This window comes from Papio anubis, chromosome 5 (assembly GCF_008728515.1).
Source record: "Papio anubis isolate 15944 chromosome 5, Panubis1.0, whole genome shotgun sequence".
In the NCBI taxonomy this organism is placed as follows: Eukaryota; Metazoa; Chordata; class Mammalia; order Primates; family Cercopithecidae; genus Papio; species Papio anubis.
The window spans coordinates 124,071,005-124,094,712 of record NC_044980.1 but is presented as its reverse complement, the minus strand read 5'-3'; the positions used below and the strand labels follow the sequence as shown (position 1 = coordinate 124,094,712).

Here is a 23,708-nt window from a genome sequence, read left to right as displayed (position 1 = left end):
CAAACACATAAATAGCACATTTTATGCATTAAATGAATCTAGAAGTAATTATCAGATGTAAAGAGAACATAACTTTGAAAAAGAAGGTGAAAGCACTGATATAACTCCACTGACCGCCATGAAGAAATTTCTTTAAACCAAAACAAGCAATTCTACTAGAGTAAACCATAAGAAATTGCCAATATTCAACAGGTGTGGTGGCTTACGCCTGTAATCTCAACGTTTTGAGAGATCGAGGCATGTGGATCATTTGAGGTCGGGAGTTCAACACCAGCCTGGCCAACATGATGAAACCACGTTTCTATTAAAAATACAAAAATTAGTTGGGCATGGTGGTGCACACCTGTAGTCCCAACTACTCAGGAGGCTGAGCAGGAGAATCACTTGAACCTAGGAGGCAGAGGTTGCAGTGAGCCAAAACTGAGCCACCGCACTCCAGGCTGGGTGACAGAGCGAGACTCTGTTGAAAGAAAGAAAGGAAAGAAAGGGAGTGGAAGGAAGGGAGGAAGGGAAGGAAGGAAGATAGGAAGGAAGGAAGGAGAAAGAGAAAGAGAAAAGAAAGAGGAAAGAAAGGAAAGAAAGGAAAGGAAAGGAAAGGAAAGGAGGAAAAGAAACTGCCAATATTCAAGCATTTTTCTGTCTATAAAAACAACAATTTCATATGATCCCCCTCCCAGTGGTCTGTTGATAAATATTTAACCACCTCTTTGAGAAAAGGGCCCCTGATTTGTAGCTTCTGCAGTTTACCATTCTGTAAATGTCCCACCATGGCCAGTTTCAAGCTACTAACATGATGTCACTGAACATGGAGCTGGAGAGAGAGGCACAATCAGCTAACCAGCTCCAGCACAACACTGGCTCCATTTACCACTCTGATCTAAAGATCATCACAACGGTTCCTAAATTTTCTCACCCTTTTCTAAAACAGGCTTTTATCTGAATAATCCAGTTTCTTTTCTAGGTTAGGAGAAATATGCTTTCAACATTTTAAATTATTAATACACTAAAATCACTCACAAGAAAGAACAGGCAGGGTGCAGTGGCACACACCTGTAATCCCAGCACTTTGGGAGGCCCAGGCAGGTGGATCACATTCTCAACCAGCCTAGCCAACAAGGAGAAACCCCATCTCCACTAAAAATAAAAAATTGGCTAGCGTGGTGGCACACGCCTGGAATCCCAGCTACATGGGTGGCTGAGGCACAAGAACTGATAGGACCCGGGAAGCAGAGGCTGCAGTGAGCCTGGATCGTGCCACTGAACTCCAGCCTGGGCGACAGAGCAAGACTCCATTTCAAAAAAAAGTGGGGGGAATAGATGAGATTGGTACCTGGCTTTATCCTATCAACAGTTTTTTTTACTGAACACCTTTTGGTGCCAGTATTGTTTCAGGCATTGTAGACAGCAAGAAATAAGACAAAGGAAGTCTCTACTGTCATAAAAATAAATTTTAAAAAACACATTAATTTCAAGGACTGACAAATGACATGAAGAAATTAAAACAGTGATGGGAAAAGCTATTTTTAACTGAGTGGTGAGGAAGCAGGAGGTGATATTTAAGCTGAAATTGGAAAGGTAAAGGGCCAGGCTAAAAAACATCTGGGAAAACACCACTTCAAACAAAGGAAACAACCAGTGTAAAAGCTCTAAGCCAAGGCCACGAATGGCATTTGAGAAACTGAACAGACTAACTTAGCTAGAGTATAGTGAGCAAAGGTGAGATAAGAGGCTGTCAGGGCCAAATTAGGTACAGACTGCTGAGTTTGTATTTTCTGGGTGAGTACAGTTTATATCTTATTCTGAATGGGTTGGGAAACAACTTTACATAGTAGTTTGATAAATGTACTGAATAGAATAAATGAAGGCATAATGTCATGTATTATTTTAATGACCCCTTATAAGACTGGGGTCACACCGATGAACTGTATTCAGTTTTCTCAATATGACCATTTTGATTACTTAATAATCTATACAGAACATTATGAAGTTAAAGTAGGATGGCAGGCATCAAACTACGAATACAGCTGAAATAAACTGAGTGGTAGGACTGCACACCAGCTCAGAAATAAGGATCTTCTTAATCCAAGATGGTTATGTGTGAAATGCTAACACATGAATTCAACTAGGTCAAGGTCAAATTCTAATGAAAATGACCTAGTCTACAAAATAGATTATTTCAAAATTGTAAAGAAACATTTCTAGTATGTCATCCAACATGATGATTTTATTTGGTATGTAAACAGACTTTTAAAAAATTATAATGGTCGCCACGTGTGGTGGCTCACGCCTGTAATCCCAGCATTTTGGGAGGCTGAGGTGGACGGATCATCTGAGGTCAGGAGTTCGAGACCAGCCTGGCCAACATGGTGAAACCCCACCTCTACTAAAATACAAAAAAAAAAAAAAAAATCTTAGCTGGGCGTGATGGTGCACGCCTGTAATCCCAGCTACTAGGGAGGCTGAAGCAGGAGAATTGCTTGAAGCCAGGAGGCAGAGGTCGAAGTGAACCAAGATTGCGCCACTACATTCCAGCCTGGGTGACAGAGTAAGACTCCATCTCAAAAAAAAAAAAAAAAAACTATAATGGTCATGTTTATATGACAGTCTAAATTGTATCTGCATATTACAAAAACTGTAAAGATATATATACACACCCACACACATTGTGGCTACATAAAAGTCCCACAAGTCAATAAAGACATAAATTATTGCATATTATACAAAAATGGGAAAATGTTTACACTGGTTTATAAAGAATAATTTATACTTGCACACAAACTATCTCTTAATTCACCAACTTCTAAGCCACCTATTTTAACAATTTATCTAAAAGATTTTTTTTTTTTTAAACAGGGTCTCACTCTGTCACCCAGAGTAGACTGCAGTGGTGAGATCTCGGCTCACTGCAGCCTTGACCTTCCAGGCTCAAGCAATCCGCCCACCTCAGTCTCCTGAGTAGCTGGGACTATGGGTATACAGGCCTGGCTAATTTTTCTTTCTTTTTTTTTTTTTTTTTTTTTTGGTAGACGGGGTTTCACCTCGTTGCCCAGACTGGTCTCAAACTCCTGAGTTCAAGCAATCCACTCACCTCAGCCTCCCAAAGTGCTGGGACTATAGACTTGGGCTATCGCACCTGGCCAATATTTTTTTTTTAATCAACCAACAGGAAACGAGATCTACAGCTCAGGAAAAAAAAAAAAAAAAAAAAAAAAAAAAAAAAAAAAAAAACCTTGTCTTGATACAATGAAATACCAAAACTTCACAAATCATTAATTTCTTTTGCACTTTCATTTCCCAACTATCAGTAAAACTGCAGTTTTAGTATGTATAAGCATTTTTAGGGGCACAAATATGTATATGCATTTAATAAATACTACTCAATAAAGTTGTATATGTTATTGTAGCTGCTAGTTTACCATGGAAATATAATAAATATATGTTCTTTTTTTTTTTAAAGGAGAGTAACTAGGCAGTACAGTACTAAGAGGACAGGCATACTAATAAATTTTTGCACACTAAAAAATAATCCCTCCCTAAAACTGTGAGACTTCTATTTGAGCTTTCAAAAAAAAAAATGCACAGGATACCATCGAGCTAGCTCAGTAAAAGTAACTGCTTTTCTTTAACAAAAGAAGTTTAGCAAAAACTAGCGCAAAAAAAAAAAGAAAAAGAAAAGAAAAAGAAAGAAAAGGAAAGAAAAACAATGAAGTTTTGGCACCCAATCTCATTTGAGCCTGTATCCCTGATAAAAAGAAAGTTATAAGGCCAGGCGCAGTGGCTCACACCTATAATCCCAGCACTTTGGGAGGCCCAGGTGGGCGGATCACTTGAGGTCAGGAGTTTGAGAACAGCCTGGCCAACGTGGCGAAACCTCGTCCCTACTAAAAATACAAAATTAGCCAGGCCTGGTGGTGGACTCCTGAAATCCCAGCTACTTGGGAGGCTGAGGCACAAGAATTGCTTGAACCCGGGAGACGGAGTTTGCAGTGAGCCAAGATCACACCACCGCACTCTAGCCTGGGTGACAGAGCAAGACTCAGTCTCAAAAAAAAAAAAAGGTAATAATATAGTCCAAATTGAAGAGTCTAAGTCCATGTAACTCACCAACACTCAGAATTGAAGAAATACCACTTTTAAAAAAATATAGGGCAAGCCCAAAATAGGTTTTTTTAAGGTGTTTTCACCCTACTATCAAATCAGGTTTTCCTTTTCTTTATTCCATTGGTTTATCTCTCTTCCTTCCTTTCCTACCTCCTCTGTCCCTTACCATTTTACTGTGTATTTTCACTTCACATACACAAAAATTGATTTGAAACTTACTTCATCCTCTCGTATCTAAATTTGTTTCTACTTAATTCTTACAGGACTACATGGTTTTAGGTGAAGTTCAAATACTTTTAGTTATAGAAACATTCACATAAGCTGTTACCAAAGACATAAGTGACAAGATTAGCAGCCATTCATTCAGGAAATGTGAGTCACCATTATGTGCCATCCACTGTTCTGAATATTGGGGATTCTGCAGTGAATAAAACAAAGCTCTATTCCTACGGGCACTAAAGCAACAGTATGCTTGGCAAGTTCAAGAAACCTCAGGGAGGCCTATATGTGGCCAGGGTGGAAGAAGCCAAGGAGAAACTGGTAAGACATCAAATCAGACAGGCAGGACGTACAGACAATGAAGGGTCAAGACTTCTTGAATACTTAGGCATTAAGTCAAAGGATCGCCCTTGTAGCTGGTTTGTGAACAGAAAACAGAAGCAGCAGATAGAGACTACTAAAATATTACAGGAAAGAGATTATGGTTGCTTACAGAGGTGGCAGCAGATGAAGAGAGGAAATTGTGGTTACATTTATTCTTATGGCACTTTTTAAGATAGATAAGGGACATGTTTTCATGCTAATTATTTGAATCAGATGTGGGAGTATGAGAAAGAAGAGAGTCAAGAATGTCTACTAGGTTTCTGGCCAGAGAAACTACAAGATGGAGTTGGCATTTAATAGGATGAGGAAGACTGGAATGGGGACAATTATTGGGGAGGGAGGGTGATGGAGAACAAGGAGGACAAGGAGTTCAGTCGTGATGTTAAATTTGGGATGCCTATTAGAAATCTACTTAAAAATGCTGAGTAGGCAAATATATATAGAAGTCTGGAGGTTAGGAAATAGATCTAGACTAAAGATAACATTTGTAGTTTGAAATATATAACTCTAGGCTGGACGCAGTAGCTCACACTGTAGTCCCAGCACTTAGCCGGGGGCCAGGCAGGTGGATCACTTGAGCCTAAGACCAGCCTGGGCAACATGATGAAAACCCATCTGTACAAAAAATACAAAAATTGGCCGGATGTGGTGGCGCAGACCTGTGGTCCCAGCTACTTGGAAGGCTAAGCTAGGAGGATCATCTGTGCCCGGGAGGTCAAGGCTGCAGTGAGCTAAGATCACGTCACTGCACTCCAGCCTGGAGGACGAGGAAGGCCCTCAGAAAAAAAATTTTTTTTTTTTTTTTTTTTTTGAGACAGAGTCTCTGTCGCCCAGGCTGGAGTGCAGTGGTGCGATCTCGGCTCACTGCAAGCTCCTCCTCCTGGGTTCAAGCCATTCTCCTGCCTCAGCTTCCCTAGTAGCTGGGACTAGAAGCGCCTGCCACCATGCCCGCTAATTTTTTTTTTGTATTTTTAGTAGAGACACGGTTTCACCATGTTAGCCAGGATAGTCTCGATCTCCTGACCTCATGATCCGCCCACCTGAGCCTCCCAAGGTGCTGGGATTACAGGCATGAGCCACCGTACTGGGCCAAGAAAAGCTTTTTTTATAAAAAAAAAAAAAAAAGGCTGGCACAGTGGCTCACGTCTATAATCCCAGCACTTTGGGAGGCCGAGTTGGGCAGATCACTTGAGGTCAGGAGTTGAGACCAGCCTGGCCAACATGGTCTCTACTAAAAATACAAAAATAAGCCGGGCGTGATGGCCCGCACCTGTACTCCCAGCTACTCGGGAGGCTGAGGCAGGAGAATCACTTGAACCCAGGAGGCGGAGGTTGCAGTGGGCCAAGATCACGCCATTGCACTCCAGCCTGGGCAACAGAGCAAGACTCTGTCTCAAAAAAAAAAAATGATAAAAAATTAAAAAATATATATATACGTATATAATTCTAGCTAGACAGAATGAGATCACAGGAGACTAAAACTAAATATATAGAAGAGGTCTAAACATATGTCCCTGAAACACTGTCTCATTTTTCAGAAGTTGAGGCAATGAAAAGGAACCAACAAAAGAAACTGAAAATAGGCAGTAATATGCCAGAAACAAAGGGAAGAAAGATTTCAAACACAATGTTATCAACCACATCAAATGCTCTATTGCTTCTACATCCACTGAGATTAGGCTTGAGAACTAGGGAATTTACCACCAACAAAGTCACTTAATAATCTCAAAAAGAGCTGCTATGGTAGAACGAATGAGAAAAAAAGCTGATTGTAGTGGATCCAAACAAGACAGGGAGCACTGATGATAAGAAATATTTACCTTTTTGGAGAGGAGTAACTAAAGGAAGATGTGGCATCTGGGAGATATTTCAGTATATCTATATGCTGATAGGGATAATCCAGTAGAAATGGGGATATGACGCAGCTCATTAGCATGCAGGAGAATGAGATGAATACTGAAGCAGTGCAATGTCCTTAAGAGGAGAAAGGAGCACGAGTGGAGACCATGATGACAGAATAGTAGGAAAGGCAAAGTATGGGTAAAGATACAAGGAGACATGTAAAAGTTTTCTTCTGATTGCTTTCATTTTTTATATACAGGAAACAAGGTCATGAGCTGAAAATGAAGAGAAAAAAGGGATGCTAGAGGTTTGACGAGAGGCGTTAAAAGTCATCTGTGGTGATTCAGTCAGGAAACGTACTAGGATTACAAAAGGATTAGGCCAGGTGCAGTGGCTCACGGCTGTAATCTCAGCATTTTGGGAGGCTGAGGCAAGCGGATCACTTGAGGTCAGGAGTTAGAGTTCGAGACCAGCCTGTCCAACGTGGTGAAACCCCATCTCCACTAAAAAAAAAAAAAATACAAAAATCAGCTGGGCATGGTGATGGGCGCCTGTAATCCCAGCTACTCGGGAGGCTGAGGCAGGAGAATCGCTTGAACATGGGAGGCAGAAGTTGCAGTGAGCCGAAATCGTGCCACTGCACTCTAGCCTGAGTGACACAGTGAGACTCCATCTCAAAAAACAAAACAAAACAAAACAGAAACAAAAACAACCAGCAGCACAAAGGGCCCTCCTTAGGTCAGTGGTCATAAATTTAAAGGGAGAGCTGGGTCAGCTTGGGTGTGTTTTCCTCAAAGCATGCTCAACTTCCCAGGTATAGGCTAGAACAGATGGAGAACTGGATACGAAGGGTGCGGGGGTGGGGGTTTGGCCAGGTGAATTACAACGGAAGAATGCTGCAAGGGAGCTGAATGTGTATGAAAAGGAGAAATTATAATAGCGGACCACAAATTTAAGGCATGGTAAATACTCAAGCGAGGATGTGGAAGGAGGTGGTCTTGGGACAGCATAGAGGCGGTAGCAGCGATGGATTACAGATAGCAGACATACAGAAGTACTATTGAAGAAACGTTTACAGCCATCCCTCGGTATCCATGGGTGACTGGTTCCAGGAACCCCGCCCCACCCTGGCCCAAATCCCCGGATGCTGAAGTCCCTTACATACATAAAATGGCACGCTATTTGCATATAACCTAGGCACATCCACCCGTATACTTTGAGTCATCTCTAGACTATGTATAATTAATCAAATATAAATGCCACATATAATTGTTATACTGTAGCTTTTTACCTTGTTGCTCTTACTGTTTTTTCTTTTTAAATACTTTTTATCCTTGGCTGGCTAAATCCTCAGATGTGAAATCTGATGATTCAGAGGGTCTACTATATATTATGGAAGGAGCTGGAAAGACAGGATGCTGAGACCCCAGTGGAATTACTGAAATTGTGTCTATGAAATATCCTCAATAAATCAGAGGCAGTTCTGGTTAAAATGTTACAGAATTACCTTCAAGACTAAAGAAAAATCTCACCCTGGGCAAAATGGACCTGCAAGATAAAGGAAGCTGGAGAACTGTATCTCAGGAATTACAGCTGGGGCGTCCTAGACATAGACTCCTCAACCATTTCCAGCACTCCTGAAGAAAGAGTCAGCTTTGCACAACTGGGCCAACTCAGAAGGCAAAAATGCCAGATCACAATCAGATGAGCCACAATAAAACTATACCTTCCCAACTTCCCCCCTGTATCTTTTCTCCACTGAGCTGCATCCTGAAGTGGTAGGAATACCATACTGAAGAAGACCTGGCAAAGTAAAAAGAGAAGCCAACTAACTAGAACTCTTCCTTTCCAAAACAAGCTTCTAGGTTCACAGCAGTTTTGAGCCAAAGAGAAGTTCTGAAATGTACAAGGGTTTGAACACTACTATACTGTACCTTCTAATGACTAAAATAAGACTGACAAGTGGCCAGAGGACTTTTTGTTACCTAAAAGTGACTTAAAAGGCTATCTGATCACACTAAAAGCTCATCTAGAAGCAGAGAAAGACTTAGTCTACAGGGAGGGTTTTGAAGGCACACTGAAAGTTGTTTTTTGCTTAAACGTTACCAAGGTCCACCCATTAAACCTTTCAGTTCTACAGATACCCATAAATTCCCACTATATATATGGTGTAAAACATACACAATGTTGAATGTACTCAAAATTCATTTTTGCTTTACCAAACAAAAAGTGAATGTTTTATTAAGTCAAATGAAACAAAATTAATTTTATACTGTTGTTTCTATTTTTTTATTTTTATTTTTCTTTGAGATGGAGTCTCGCTCTTTTGCCCAGACTGGAGTGCAAAGGCACGATCTCGGCTCACTGCAAGCTCCGCCTCCCGGGTTCATGCCATTCTCCTGCCTCAGCCTCCCTAATAGCTGGGAATACAGGCGCCCGCCACCACACCTGGCCAATTTTTTGTACTTTTTAGTAGAGACAGGGTTTCACCGTGTTAGTCAGGATGGTCTCAATCTCCTGACCTCGTGATCCACCCGCCTAGGCCTCCCAAAGTGCTGGGATTACAGGCATGAGCCACCAAGCCCGGCCAGTTGTTTTTGGTTTTTGTTTTTGTTTTTTTTTTTGAGATAGTCTCGCTCCGTTGCCCAGGCTGGAGTGCAGTAGCGCCATCTCAGCTCACTGCAACCTCTACCTCCTGGGTTCAAGCAATTCCCCTGCCTCAGCCTCCCGAGTGCCTGGGATTACAGGTGTGAGTCACTGCGCCTGGCTAACTTTCGTATTTTTAGTAGAGATGGGGTTTCACTATATTGGCCAGGTGGGTCTCAAATTCCCGAACTCAGATGATCCGCCCACCTCAGCCTCCCAAAGTGCTAGGATTACAGGTGTGAGCCACCGCGCCCAGCTTGTTTTGTTTTTTTGAGATGGACTCTCGCTCTGTTGCCCAGGCAGGAGTGCAGTGGAGCAATCTCGGCTCACTGCAGCCTCTGCCTCCCGGGTTCCCATGATTCTCCTGCCTCAGTCTCCCAAGTAGCTGGGATTACAGGCATGCTCCACCATGCTCAGCTAATTTTTGTATTTTTAGTAGAGACAAGGTTTCAGAGGCCAGGCTGGTCTCAAACTCCTGACCTTAGGTGATCTGCCCACCTCAGCCTCCCAAAGTGCTGGGATTACAGGCATGAGCCACCATGTCCGGTCAATAATTTTATGTTTTAGTACAAGATACAAAAATTCGATCACACAGATTTCATATGAAATCACAGCATGAGTTTCTAAGTGGGCAAAGCAAGAAAACAGATACATCAGGGCTCATCATTTAGTTACTTTCAAAGGTACCTAGATTTAATATGATCTTAACCTAATACTTTCTAGGAAAAAGAGGGAGTATGTTTTACCATAATCTATTTGACTAAAATACATTAACAGGTATTTTACAGCGTCAGGATTAAGACAACTTACTACCAAGTCTTTTTGGCATTTCTATTCAGGAACTCCCTTTGGATGGGGGCCCAAAGCAGTCTCAGCTAAATCCTGCACTACTCATTATTTGTTAGTATTATAGAAAGATTCAAGTATACTTAAGCTTTGAACTAAGGTGGCAGGATGCATAAAATTAATAATTTAAAAGCTAAATTCCTGGCCTGGCACTGTGGCTCACGCCTGTAATCCCAGCACTCTGGAAGGCCAAGGTGGGCGGATCACGAGGTCAAGAGATCGAGACCATCCTGGCCAAATGGTGAAACCCTATCTCTACTAAAAATACAAAAATTAGCCAGGCATGTTGGCACACACCTGTAGTCCCAGCTACTCGAGAGGCTGAGGGAGGACAGCTGCTTGAACCCGGGAGGCGGAGGTTGCAGTAAGCCGAGATCACACCACTGCACTCCAGCCTGGCAACAGACTCTGTTTTTTTTTTTTTTTTTTTAAAAAAAAGCAACCTGGGTGTGGTGGCTCACGCCTCAAATCCCAGCACTTTGGGAGGCTGAGGCAGGTAGATCACCTGAAGTCGGGAGTTTGAGACCAGCCTCACCAACATGGAGAAACGCCACCTCTACCAAAAATACAAAATTAGCCGGGCATGATGGTGTATGCCTGTAATCCCAGCTACTCAGGAGGCTGAGGTAAGGAGAATCGTTTGAACCAGGGAGGCGGAGGTTGCAGTGAGCCGAGATCGTGCCTTTGTACTCTACCCTGGGCAACAAGAGTGAAACTCCATCTTGAAAAATAAAAATAAAAAGTTAAATTCCACGTTTTTCCAGGTAGTATGAAAAATAACAGAAATAAAATGCCCTTACCTAACTAGCTAGTATTAAGAATAAGCTTGACCGGGCGCGGTGGCTCACACCTGTAATCCTAGCACTTTGGGAAGCTGAGGTGGGTGGATCACCTGAGGTCAAGAGCTCAAGATCAGCCTGACGAACATGGAGAAACCCCGTCTTTACTAAAAATACAAAAATTAGTCAGGCATGGTGGCAGACGCCTGTAATCCCAGCTACTCAGGAGGCTGAGGCAGGAGAATCACTTGAACCCAGGAGACAGAGGTTGTGGTAAGCCGAGATTGCACCACTGCACTCCAGTCTGAGAGACAGAGCAAGACTCTGTCTCAAAAAAAAAAAAAAAAGGAAAAAAAAAAAAAGTAAGCACGTGCATGTGCTTCTCTCAAGTTCCTCTCAAGAAGGCACAGGAAAACTATAATGTCCCCCTCTGAGACTGACTAAAATATTACTAACATTCAATGTTCAATAAAATGTTAAAATATTTCTTTCATGAAAATTGAGAATAAGAACAATGCAGCAGATCAAAACCAATTTGCATTTTTAATTTTGAAAAAAATCTTATAAAACCTTAACAAAATATCCCAGATTCATCTTCAAGCAGATGAGGAATCTAAATAAACGCTTTCGTAATTTTAAAAAAGACAACTGGAACTTGAAAACATAACAGTAACCCATCTCAGAAAATAATGTGAGAAATTAGTTATGAAGTATTTAAATAAACTTTTTTAAATTAAAACTCTCACTATCTACACAGGCAAATATGAGCACAGCTGCAATATGCCATGTTAGTATCATTATTAATCACTTTATTAATTACATCTGAGGAAAAAGAAATGCTTTCTAAATCATTCTAAAAGGTCTTACAAAAAAATGAACTACCCTCTCCCCAACAGACACATACACCCTGATGAAGAAAACACCAACATTTCAAATATTCCAGCAATTATAACACAAGATAATCCTGAAATTTATTTAGCCTCAAAACATTACGAACTACTCCAAGGAAGGAACAATACTTTGAAAACACTAGTATTTTTAAGGCACAAAAAAAAATTATGGCCGGGGCGGTGGCTCACTCCTGTAATCCCAGCACTTTGGGAGGTCGAGGCAGACAGATCATGAGGTCAATCGATCAAGACCATCATGGCCAACACGGTGAAACCCCATCTCTACTAAAACTACAAAAATTAGCCAGGCATAGTGGCGCACACCTGTAGTCCCAGCTACTTGGGAGGCTGAGGCAGGAGAATTGCTTGAACCACGGAGGCGGAGGTTGCAGTGAGCCGAGATTGCGCCACTGCACTCCAGCCTGGCAACAGGGCAAGACTCTGCCTCAAATAAATAAATAAATAAATAAATTATGAGTGCTGATTTCTTGGAAAAATATATTTTAACGCAGCTGCTGATTGTCAAGAATTCTGATAATGTGCTTATCCAGGAAAAAAAAAAAAAAGCCAAACACTTTTCACTTAACACATCACACCTTACTTACTTGTTCTTTATCATCACTATTACCATTTACAATTAGGTATGTCATCAACACCAGACTATCAGTGGTACATTGTCAGGTAACTCTTCCTCCGAGAAATATACATTTAAAGAAAAAGTATTACAATTCTCTATCATTAAATTTTAAGCATTACTTTCCTTATTATTTCTAGAAACAACAATAAAAAGCTAACACAGCACATTTTGGGAGGCTGAGGCGGGCAGATCACTTGAGACCAGGAGTCCGAGACCAGCCTGGCCAACAGAGAGAAACCCTGTCTCTACTGAAATTACAAAAAATAGGGCGTGGTGACACATGTCTCTAATCCTAGCTACATGGGAGGCTGAGGCAGGAGAACAGCTCAAGCCCCAAAGGCGGAGGTTGCAGTAAGCCAAAATCGCACCGCTGCACCCTAGCCTGGGTGACGGAGCCAGACTTCATCTCAAAAAAAAAAAAAAAAAAGCTAGTAGCCCGTAAGTCCAAAATCTGAAAGTTCTATTTGAATGTAAACATTATCTTTAACAATGTAATAAGTATTATAAGCATTAACAGTCAAAAGAGCCCACTTAAATACAAAAGCTAACTATAAAAAAAATTAATATCTACATTATTTCATAATGATCAAGACTGACTTTGGATCACATTAGTCTGGATTCCTGAAATAAATACAATATTACTGCTTTTTACACATATATAGATTAAAATAGGCAATGCAACCTTATGTTCAGAATAAATGCAAAACTACAAATCTCATCCTTTTTAATTAGTAGTTTTATCACAGTTGAAATACTAAAAGATAGGTCCACATATGGAACCACAAATTATTACCAATAATCCTTCCCTTTTCAGCACTATCAAGTTTATAAATTGCATTTATTTGTAAATGGTGAACACAAAGACAAAATAAAATTCCTGAAATGAAGCTTTATTTTAAAGCATTTCTTATAGAAAAGGAATCCACTGTTTATCTTTGGGGGTTTTTTAAAATAGAAAATGTTATTACAAAGATTATTTACAGAAAATAGGACCAGAAGTACATTACCCTTCAATAAATACACTGTACCAAAGTCTCCTAATAGGGACAAGGGAGAGAATTAAAACACTAGTTTATTAAATGTCTTCCTCTTCGTTTTAAAATGTAGATAGATTCTATTAAAGTGACAATATAAAAGCTCAACCCAATAATTTTAGCTGTACAAAGTTACTTATTAACCTTTAAAGGCTGTTATGAATTTACACTTCCTGCAGTTCACCTGCCATCTTTCCCAACTTAAGTAGCCACTAGGGGTTTAAGACAGTCACCACTTGTGACATAAATAATAAGGAAAGAACTTTACATTCAAGTTTAAGAAAAGGATAATTGTGGATTTTGCTTGTGCCCAGAAACAGTGTGCAACACAGGTCTCAGCCCATAAACAGGTGCTTCATGAATATCTGTTGAGTAAATGGTGACATTTTATTATATTACTGCAACATTAGTTCCCCCCCAAATTTAGAGTTCTCCTTTGCTCAAAAAGCAGCAAGACCATACCACAGTCCCTTCTCAAAAACACATAAACTTCTTTATTCATAATGAAATAGAAAGGTGGTTGTCAAAACACAGTCCCACTCCCGCTTTTTCTCCATTATTTTTAAAGGTTAGAAATAAGGCCTGTTTTTAAGAAACAGAAAACGTATACCAACCTCTCTCAAACCAAAAGAGAAAATCCACACTTGATATATATTTTCTGTGTTCATAGTATTGAGAGTAAGAACCGACTCACAACAGTATGTTATGTGGGATAAAAACTAAAAACAAACGTATATCAAAAATACATGTTGTTTGCCGACATTATTTCCTTAATCATAATCAAGAGGATATGTGCCTGAATTTTACTAGATGTGAGATAAGCTTTGTCTGATATTTCAAGATTCATTCATTCAACAAATACTTTACTGAGCACATACTATAAGCCAGGTCCTTCAACGAAACATTTAAATTTTGTAAACTGCACATCACCCCTCAAAATTCCCCTAAAAAAGCTTATAATTTAAAGTAATTGCAAGCTAAAGAGAAATCCCCAGTGTTGTTTCTTACACAGAGTGAAGTCAGCGGATCGGGGTTTTTTTCAGCTGTGAATGCGGCATCAAGGAGCCGCTACCTACCACACCCGTTGCCTAAAATCGCAACTTAAAGCAGCAAGCACTGGGTAAAACAACCTGTAAGAGTAGCTGAGCTCCCGCGACGAGGTGGCCAGGGGCTTTCACGCCCGGGGCCCGGGGAGAACCGCGGCAGAACCCGCGGACGGAACGCATCCGGCGCCTCCGGCGAAGAGTCGGGGCTCCGCAGCCAGGTGTCTTTGCTCCCCGAGACCCTCACCTAGAGACCCCGGGCCCTCCCCGCCCGCCCCTCGCACCACCCTCCCGACTTCCAGACCTGAAAAGTTGGGGGGAGGGGGTCTGCCTTTCCATTTTACATCAGGCGGTCAGTTGGCTGCCTCAGCCGTCCGCCTGCCGTGAATTATGAACTGAGCGTGTAACCATTCCTCAGAGGGAACAGAAAAAAAACCTAAGGCAGGGTCCTAGGGTATAAGGACCTCGCCCAAACCTGAAATGGAGACGCAAGCTCAGCCCACAGCCCGCAGCGCGCTGCTGGCAGGGCCGGGCCGAGCTCACCCCAGAGCCCTCAGGGACGAGGGTTCGGGGCTTCGGGACCCCGCCCAAGGGGCCGAGAGGGCGAGGCGTAGGGGCCGACGCGCGACTGGCGCTGACACTGCACTCACCGTCGCCTTTGTCTCTGCCGCCCGCTCCGGCCGCAGCCCCTCTCAGCGCCGGCTCCGCGGCTCCTGCCGCCCCCACGCCTGCAGCTGCGCTCCCCGGCGCGCTCGCAGCTTCCTTGCTCCCCCTCCCCGCCCAGGCTCGCGCGCGGGTTGGGCGGAGCGAGAGGCGGCGCGCGCCCCTAGAGGGGCTGGAGCGGCGGGCGCCGTTGCGCAGCTGCGGCGGCCGCAATGTTGGCCCCGCCCCCGGCCGGGCCCCGCCCCCGCCGTACCTCCGGGATGGGAGGGTCGGCAGGCAGGCGGCGGGACCCCCGGGATTCGAGCCGCGGGGGTTAGGAATTGGCCTCTGTAACTAACGGACGCCTGAGATCCGGGGCTGCAGCACTCGCGGGAAAGGACGCTCCGAAAGATGGCGACCAAACCTGGGCGGGAGCTTGCGGGAGCCCTTTCCCACCCCAGCCCGGGCAGCGGACAGCCTTACGGAGGAGCGACGTCTGCTCACATTGTAGGGCGGTGGACGCGCCCATGCGAGGGTGGGTGGGTGCTGAGCGGTTTGGGACGAGGGGTCTCTCAGTGGCAGTTGAGAGCCCATCCTCTGACCACTGCTTTTTCATGTAAAAGTCAGAATTGTTCAATCCGTCATTAACTGGGTTAAGGCCGAGATCATCTACCTGGCATTTGAAATGCGTGAAAATTACACATGTACTGGACTTCTGTGATTCCTTTGGGTGTGTATTTTACATATCTCAGAAATCAGAAACATGAGTTTCCTATCTAGCAGCCAGCTGTCCACCAAAATACCTACAAAACTTTATCGTGAGGTCAAAAGGATAGAGAAAGAGCGTAATGCCACTGAAGTAAGCTCTCAAACCTGTACTACTTTGAATATAATAAGTAGTGTATGGTCTTCCCCATTCTAGGTTGATGGCGAGGATTTCTAGTTGCTCAGGTCAAAAACTTTATATCATCCATAACTCCTCTCATACTCTCATTTTCACTTTCAATCTGTGAAGAAAGCTTGTTGGTTGTACCTTCAAAATAGAACAGACTGGGCAACATAGCGACACCCTGTCTCTACACACACACAAAAAAATAGCCTGGTGTAGTGGCATATGCCTATAGTCCCAAGTACTCTGGAGGCTGAGGCCAGGAGTTAGGTTACAGTGAGCCATCATCAGGTCACTGCACTCCAGCTTGGGCTGGACGGAGTGACACCTGTTTCCAAAAAAAAAATTCTCAATCTTTCCTACCTTGCTATTTTTCCTTTCTTCCCATGACACTTCCCACCTTGTAACAATCTTTGTAATTCACAGTCAGCCCTCCGTATCCATGGGTTCTGCGTTCCTGGATTCAACCAACCACAGATGGAAAATATTTGGGGAAAAAAATACAACAATTTAAAAATACAAAAAAAAAAACCAATACAATATAACAGCTATTTACATAGTACTTACATTGTATTATAAGTAATCTGGAGATAAAGTATACAGGAGGATATATGTGGGTTATGTGCAAATACCATATCATTTTATATCATAGACCTGAGAGGATTTTGATATTGGTTGGGGTCCTAGAACCAGTCCCCCTCGGATACTGAGGTATGACTGTATTTATTTGATATGTTTAGCTTTTAGTGTCTGCCTTCTCTAGTAGAAGCTGGGATTTTTGTCTGTTTTGTTCAACTGATGTATCCCAAGTGCCTAGAATAAATGAAAAATTTTAAAATTCCCTGAGATTAAAAAAACTAAAGCAACAAAAAATGACCAATTTTTTTAATTTTAAATTTTCTCTTGGTTTCTGTTTCAGTTAACCATAAGATCTTTATCTACATCATACCATAAGCATTTTGATTTTCCAGTTTCTCTGAGTACAGTGATAACCATTTACTTGACATTTAATGCAGTTTTTTGACCAATGATACACTACAATCCTATTTCATTGAATGAGAATAACATGATAGAGTATAGGAAGGTTACATAAAGACTATTAATTCTAAAAATTTCCTAGAACAAAAAAAAAACCCAGAAAATTCCTGAACTTGATATATGTGCTTATAAGCCTCCCTTTGAATTACAAATGTAGTAACCTTGTGTGAATGCCTTCCTCAGCCATGAAAAATAGTAAATTTTCTATCATTTACCTATAAAGGGTAGTATTCATTATGTAAACATTTATTTTCAGATTTTTCATATTTTGTAACAGAACATTACGTGATTGAATAGCACGATATAATTTCAGTTACTATAGCTATTCATACACCCTTCTCATCAGTTTAAAAAAAAAAAAGTCAAGTACACAATGCCATTCAGGTGAATTGACACTTTTTTTTTTTTTTGGGACAGGGTCTCACTCTGTCACCCAGGCTGGAGTGCAGTGGCCTAATCTGTGCAATTTCAGCTCTCTGCAATCTCTGTCTTCTGGGCTCAAGTGATCCTCCCACCTCAGCCTCCCAAGGAGCTAGGACTACAAACGCACACTACCACACCTGGCTAATTTTTGTATTTTTGGTAGACAGGGTCTCACTATGTTGCCCAGGCTGGTCTGAAACTCCCAGGCTCACACAATCTGCCCTCCTCGCCTCACAAAGTGCTCACAGGCGTGAGCCACGGCGTCTGGCCTGGATGATACTTTTTGTAGAGTATGTGTGCATAATTATTTGCTCAATGTTATATTCATAGAAGTCTCTTTATACATTTAATTTATCCTTTATGATTTAAAACAATTTAAAGCTACAGATTACATAACAATTTGACTTTTTTAATAAAATTAAAGACTTTTGTTTATAAAAACATTGACAATGTATTTCATCAATGTTAATCTGTAGTTTGTAATTACAGTAATACTAAATAAAATTTTTCTTTTTTTTCTTTTTTCTTTTGAGACAGAGTCTTGCTCTGTCGCACAGGCTGGAGTGCAGTGGCGCGATCTGGGCTCACTAAGCTCCGCCTCCCGGGTTCACGCCAGTCTCCTGCCTCAGCCTCCCGAGTAGCTGGGACTACAGGCGCCCGAAACCATGCCCGGCTAATTTTTTGTATTTTTAATAGAGAAGGGGTTTCACTGTGTTGGCCAGGATGGTCTCGATCTCCTGACCTCGTGTTCCGCCCACCTCAGCCTCCCAAAGTGCTGGGATTACAGGCATGAGCCACCGCGCAGGCCATAAAATTTTTCTAGAGTCATTATGATGTATCTGCACACTGTCCTTAAAATTGTTACTGAGTAAAATCTTATTCCAAAAGAAAGACAAGGGTAAAAAATAGACACTGTTCATAATTTACTCACATAATATACAGTGAAAATATTGATAAAAATAAATGCAACTATTATAGTCCAGAAGAAACTGTTTTGCATTCCTATTAGTCCATAACAAGTGGAAACATTACACCAAAGACAACAGGAAGGAACACATTGTTCTAACCAACTGCTAAATAGCCTTGAGCTCATATAACAGCCACATTGGCCTGATTCTGCAATCTTTTACTTAAATAAATTTTCCTTAAAATTTTTAAAGCAAATAGATTTTCCCTAAAAGTATACTATTAATTTTTGGTTTTTTTGTTTTGTTTTGTTTTGTTTTTGAGATGGAGTCTTGCTCTTGTTTTCCAGGCTAGAGTACAATAGCACAATCTTGGCTCACTGTAACCTTCGCCTCCCAGGTTCAAATGATTCTCCTGCCTCAGCTTCCCGAGTAGCTGGGATTACAGGCGCCCGCCACCACGCTCGGCTAATATTTGTATTTTTAGTTGACACAGGGTTTCGCCATGTTGGCCAGGCTGGTCTCGAACTCCTGACCTCAGGTGATCCGCCTGCCTCAGCCTCCCAAAGTACTGGGGTTACAGGCGTGAGCCACTGCACCTGGCCTGTTAATTTTTTCTTCTTCTTCTTTTTTTTTTTTTTTTTTTTTGAGATGGAGTCTCACTCTGTCGCACAGGCTGGATTGCAGTGTTGCAATCTTGGCTCACTGCAACTTCCCTGTCCTGGGTTCAAGTGATTCTCCTGCCTCAGCCTCCTGAGTAGCTGGAATTACAGGCACCCACCATCACGCCTGGCTAATTTTTGTGTTTTTAGTGGAGACAGGGTTTCACCATATCCTCCAGGCTGGTCTTGAACTCCCAACCTCAGGTGATCCGCCCGCCCCAGCCTCCCAAAGTGCTGGGATTACAGGCATGAGCCATGGTGTCCAGCCACTATTAATGTTTTTTAAATCTGCTTTCCAAAATTTGATAGCAGTTCTTTCTAACATTTAGGAGACATGGTGTATGGAGTCAGAGTCCGGAGTTCAAATACAAATTCTGCTGCGTAATTAATTAGGTGACTCTGAACAAAGTTCTTTCTAAACCTATCTTGTCTTCTAGTTTAATGAGACCAATAGTATTACCTACCTGTGAGGTCTGTTTTGAGAAATGTATAAGAGAACTCAAGTAAAATTGTTAGCCCAAGGCCTGGCACAGGCTGTGCTGGTAAAAGCTAGCTATTATCATTACACAAGCATATAATTAAGCTCATTGTTCTACATTTGTAATATTGAGAAAATGGCTCATAAAAGGCCCCAAATGGGATGGTATGAGTTCTACATCAATATAGTATGATGTTTAAGTAAATGAATGTTTTTAAAGGAGCACTAACTTTTCTTCTACCACCACAACATGCCAGACACAATTCCAGGCAACAAAAGAAGCTAAGAGAAATAAGGCCCAAACTTAACACAACTTTACAGTTGAATGACAAGAGACATACATTTAATACATAACTACATTCAAAGTAGTATAACCATGTTTCCTGATTTATCAGGAATCTCTTGTCCTGGCTTAATAGTTATTTGTATCTTCTTTCATTCTCAGTTGTGTCTAGGTCTGCTGATAAATTAGATGATCATTCCTAACTAAACATATGTACCAATTGCTTGGGATACAAGAGAAGAAACCACCAGGTCTGTGTAAAGCTATAGAGACTGAAATTGCTTCTTTATAGGAACATCTGAATGGGTCAAGTGAATCAAAAGAAAGAGGAAAGGCAGAGGGAAGTTTTAATTGTTATTATTCTGAGTCAGAACTACAAAGCTTTCTATACTTGTGCTGTGAACATTAACTAGTAGCAAACTTAGTAAATCCACTTGACCAATGTTATATAAATTAGTTTTGGAATTTGGTATTTTTTTCCTAAAGATAGTTGGGTAGTTGGGAGTGTTCTGATGGCTTTGTTCCCTGCCACTGTCACTGTGGTGGTGTACTCCAAGAAACAAATTATTCAACATGTATTTGTTTATGTATACAACATACAGTATATCTATTGAGTGTATGTTAGATATACATAGTCTGTTTTTAGTGTGATAGAAGATACCAAAAAAAAAAAATAAGGCACAGGCAAGCATCATAAAATCTAATGGCAAACCTCAGATATCTTAGCTAATTAGTCAATAAGGTAATGAGACATATGGCACATGAATTGTGATTTGGGAAGATCGAGAAAAATCAGGAATCATGCAATGTGTTGAGAAAGGAGAAAATAACCAACTGTCAGAAGAACCACAGACAGTGGTCCTTTCTGTGACTGAAGCAGCCAAAGATAGGAAGGAAAGCTAAGTCAAATTTTACTTTACACTCTTACCTGTGGCTGACCCTTGCTGCTCATCAAACCACAAATATTCATTGAATGCCTGCTGTTTGCCAGGTAGCATACCGAGTGCTGTGGAAAAGTTCAGTATAAAGCATAGTCTTTGTCTTTAATGAAATATCACACATCAACATTTGAATAAATAGACACAGTAGCTTTATGAATGTGGTTGAGGGGATCACTGAGGGTCTGAATTAGTTAGAAAAGATTTTTCAAAGGGAAAGGAATTCGAAGTGGGTCTCTGTGAAGAAGGTAGTCAGATCAGTGTTTCCCAAACTATGTATTGCACACCTCTGGTGGTGTGGGAGATGATTTTAGGTGATACACTTCACTGGGGTTCGGGAGTGGAAGGATGGAGAGAGGTAGATTAGGGTACGTGCAGCTTGTCTAGCTTCAACACATAGCCTGTGATCTAGTTGCATTGCAGCCCCTCAGCTCAAAAAAAAAAGTTAGGAATTGTAACAAAATGCCTCTGGGGACAACCAGAGAAGAGGAAGGGAGCCTTTTGAGGTCACTCTGCTAGGTCAGGTTACAGACTAAGTAACTAAGAACTACTTTGTCTTTTTTTTAAACAGCTAACATCTATATATGGCAAGTAATACCAATTTTACATATATGGTAGCAATACAAGTTTCCTTTACATGTTTGTTAAAGTTAAAAATATGAGTCAGCTAAAAGAGACTTAACAAGTAAACAATAATGGCGATAAAGCTTGTGGTAGATTTCACAAAGAAAAAAAAACAATAAAGAGAAAGGGGATGTGGCACTAATTTAGGAAGCACAAAGCTTAGTGAGCAAAAGTTCAGAAATTGGCATCTTAAAGGTGTGTTCTTCTTCCCAGGGAGAGCAAGAACCACAATGGATCTTGAGTTGAGTATTGGCAGGCTGGCATACAAGAGTGCAGAAAGATGAAGTGCAAAAGGCAGGTAACAAGAGGGAGTGGAGTCTGCTGGCGATTAAGACTCAGCAACAGGACTGCAGAGGAGAGGATGCTTCTCCCTGTAACTTGAGGAAGCCCCTTAGCCCAGAAGAACCAGCAGAACTAGCACCAGTGTGTGTTAGGAAGCCACTCAGCAAGCACCAGGGGGTCTCCCACCTCTGTGGTTCACCAGGAATCCAGGAAGAGGAGAAATGGAGTATCTTGTTAGATACTCTCAAAGCACCTGCAGATTTGGTGCCCTTAAATTTAACAGGTGGGGCCGGGCGCAGTGGCTCACCCCTGTAATCCTAGAACACTGGGAGACCAAGGCAGGTGGATTGCCTGAGCTCAGGAGTTTGAGACCAGCCTGGGCAACATGGTGAAACCTCATCTCTACTAAAATACAAAAAATTAGCCAGGCATGGTGGCGCATACCTATAGTCCTGGCTACTTGGGAAGCCGAGGCAGGAGAATCGCTTGAACCTGGGAGGCAAAGGTTGCAGTGAGTCGAGATCGTGCCACTGCACTCCAGCCTGCGTGACAGAGCGAGACTCTGTCTCAAAAAAAAAAATTACCAAGTGGAACAGAAATCTTGCCACTTCCTCCTAGCGCAAAGATACACATTGCTTTCATAAAGAAAGTTCATAATGAGTCCAGGCACAGTGGCTCATACCTCTAATCCTAGCACTTTGGGAGGCCGAGGCAGGCAGATCACTTGAGGTCAGGAGTTTGAGACCAACGTGGCCAACATGGTGAAAACCCGTCTCTACTAAAATAATAATAATTAAAAAAAAAAAAGAAAGTTCATGGTGAGTAAAAATTGGAAGTAAAGTTCGAAGATGGCAAACCAGGATTCTTCACACCCATCTACACGCCTCTCCCAGAAGGTGTTACTCCCTCATAGTGATTCAGCTCTTGCTTTTGACCCCACCACTAGCTGGTCTGGGTAGTTGGGAGTGTTCTGATGGCTTTGTTCCCTGCCACTGTCACTGTGGTGGTGTACATGCCCTACCTAATCCCCAGGACTGTGATGGGCAGATTGTAAAAATGCACCACCCCTTTCCCCCAGTAGTCTGGGTCCTAATCTCCAGAACCTATGAATAGGATAAGATAGCATTCCTATGATTATATTAGGCTGTGTGTCATAGTTGACCTTAATGGAAGGAGATTATCTGAGTGGGCCTGGTCTAATTACATGAGCCTTTGAAAGTGAAGAGTTTTCTCTGGCTGGTGGCAGAAAGAGAAGTCAGAAAGATTCAAAGCATGAAAAGAACGTGATGCTTTGTTGCTGACTTGAAGATGGGGTGGGGCCATATGGCAAAGAATGCAAGTAGCCTCTAGGAGCAGAAAGTGGCCCTTGGCTGACAGCTAGTAAGGAAACAGGATCTCAGTTCTAAACCCTCAAGGAACTGAATTCTACCAACAGAAAGAGCTTGGGAGCAGATTTTCCCCCAGGCCTCCAGATGAGAACTCAGACTTGCAAACACCTTGATTTCAGCCTGATACCTTGAGCACAGAACTTGGCCATGCTGTGCTGAACTTCTGACCTACAGAGAGTATGAACTAATAAACAGATGTTGTTTCAGCCCACTAAGTTTGTATTAATTTGTCACACAGCAATAGAAAACACAGCCACTGTCACAGACCCAACTCTTCTGTAGACTAGCTTTGAGGTGACCCTCCAGCCTCAAGAGTGTATCTGAGTTTCCACTCCATTGTCAAGCCATAAAGACAAAGGCATCAATTCTCAGGCACTAGTAAACAAGCCTGGGGTTTTTGTTTATGATTATACAGGAGAGGGGAAACCATGGGAAAAGAATGGAATTCCTGATAATTTGGCAAATGGGGACTTATTGTGTTATTTTCACTTGGGCAAAAAAGCAAATGTGACATTATTTTGGAGTAACAAGCTGGTAGTCCTCTCATTTGTGGGTGGTAATAGAATTTCTGGTAGCATATGGTGCCAGTCTCTGAAGACGAAAGACAGAGGAAAGACAAAATCCCTTAATAAAAAGGGAATGGCGTAAACCCGGGAGGCGGAGCTTGCAGTGAGCTGAGATCCGGCCACTGCACTCCAGCCTGGGCGACAGAGCGAGACTCCGTCTCAAAAAAAA

General features: G+C 42.0%; 1 protein-coding gene across 5 annotated transcripts in view; it reads right to left on the bottom strand.

The window, feature by feature from the left end:
• Positions 1–15,243, bottom strand: part of CDC42SE2 (CDC42 small effector 2) — a 116,907-nt gene extending 101,664 nt beyond the window's left edge. For 2 of the 5 annotated variants that reach the window (XM_003900078.4, XM_003900079.4), the window contains exon 1: positions 15,072–15,243. The gene's annotated coding sequence lies outside the window, so the exon portion shown is untranslated. Of the gene's footprint in view, positions 1–14,725; positions 14,995–15,071 lie in introns of those variants that run through there. The other 3 variants (XR_004183992.1, XR_004183991.1, XM_003900080.4) reach the window with 3 other exon arrangements.
• Between the last annotated feature and the right edge of the window lie 8,465 nt (positions 15,244–23,708).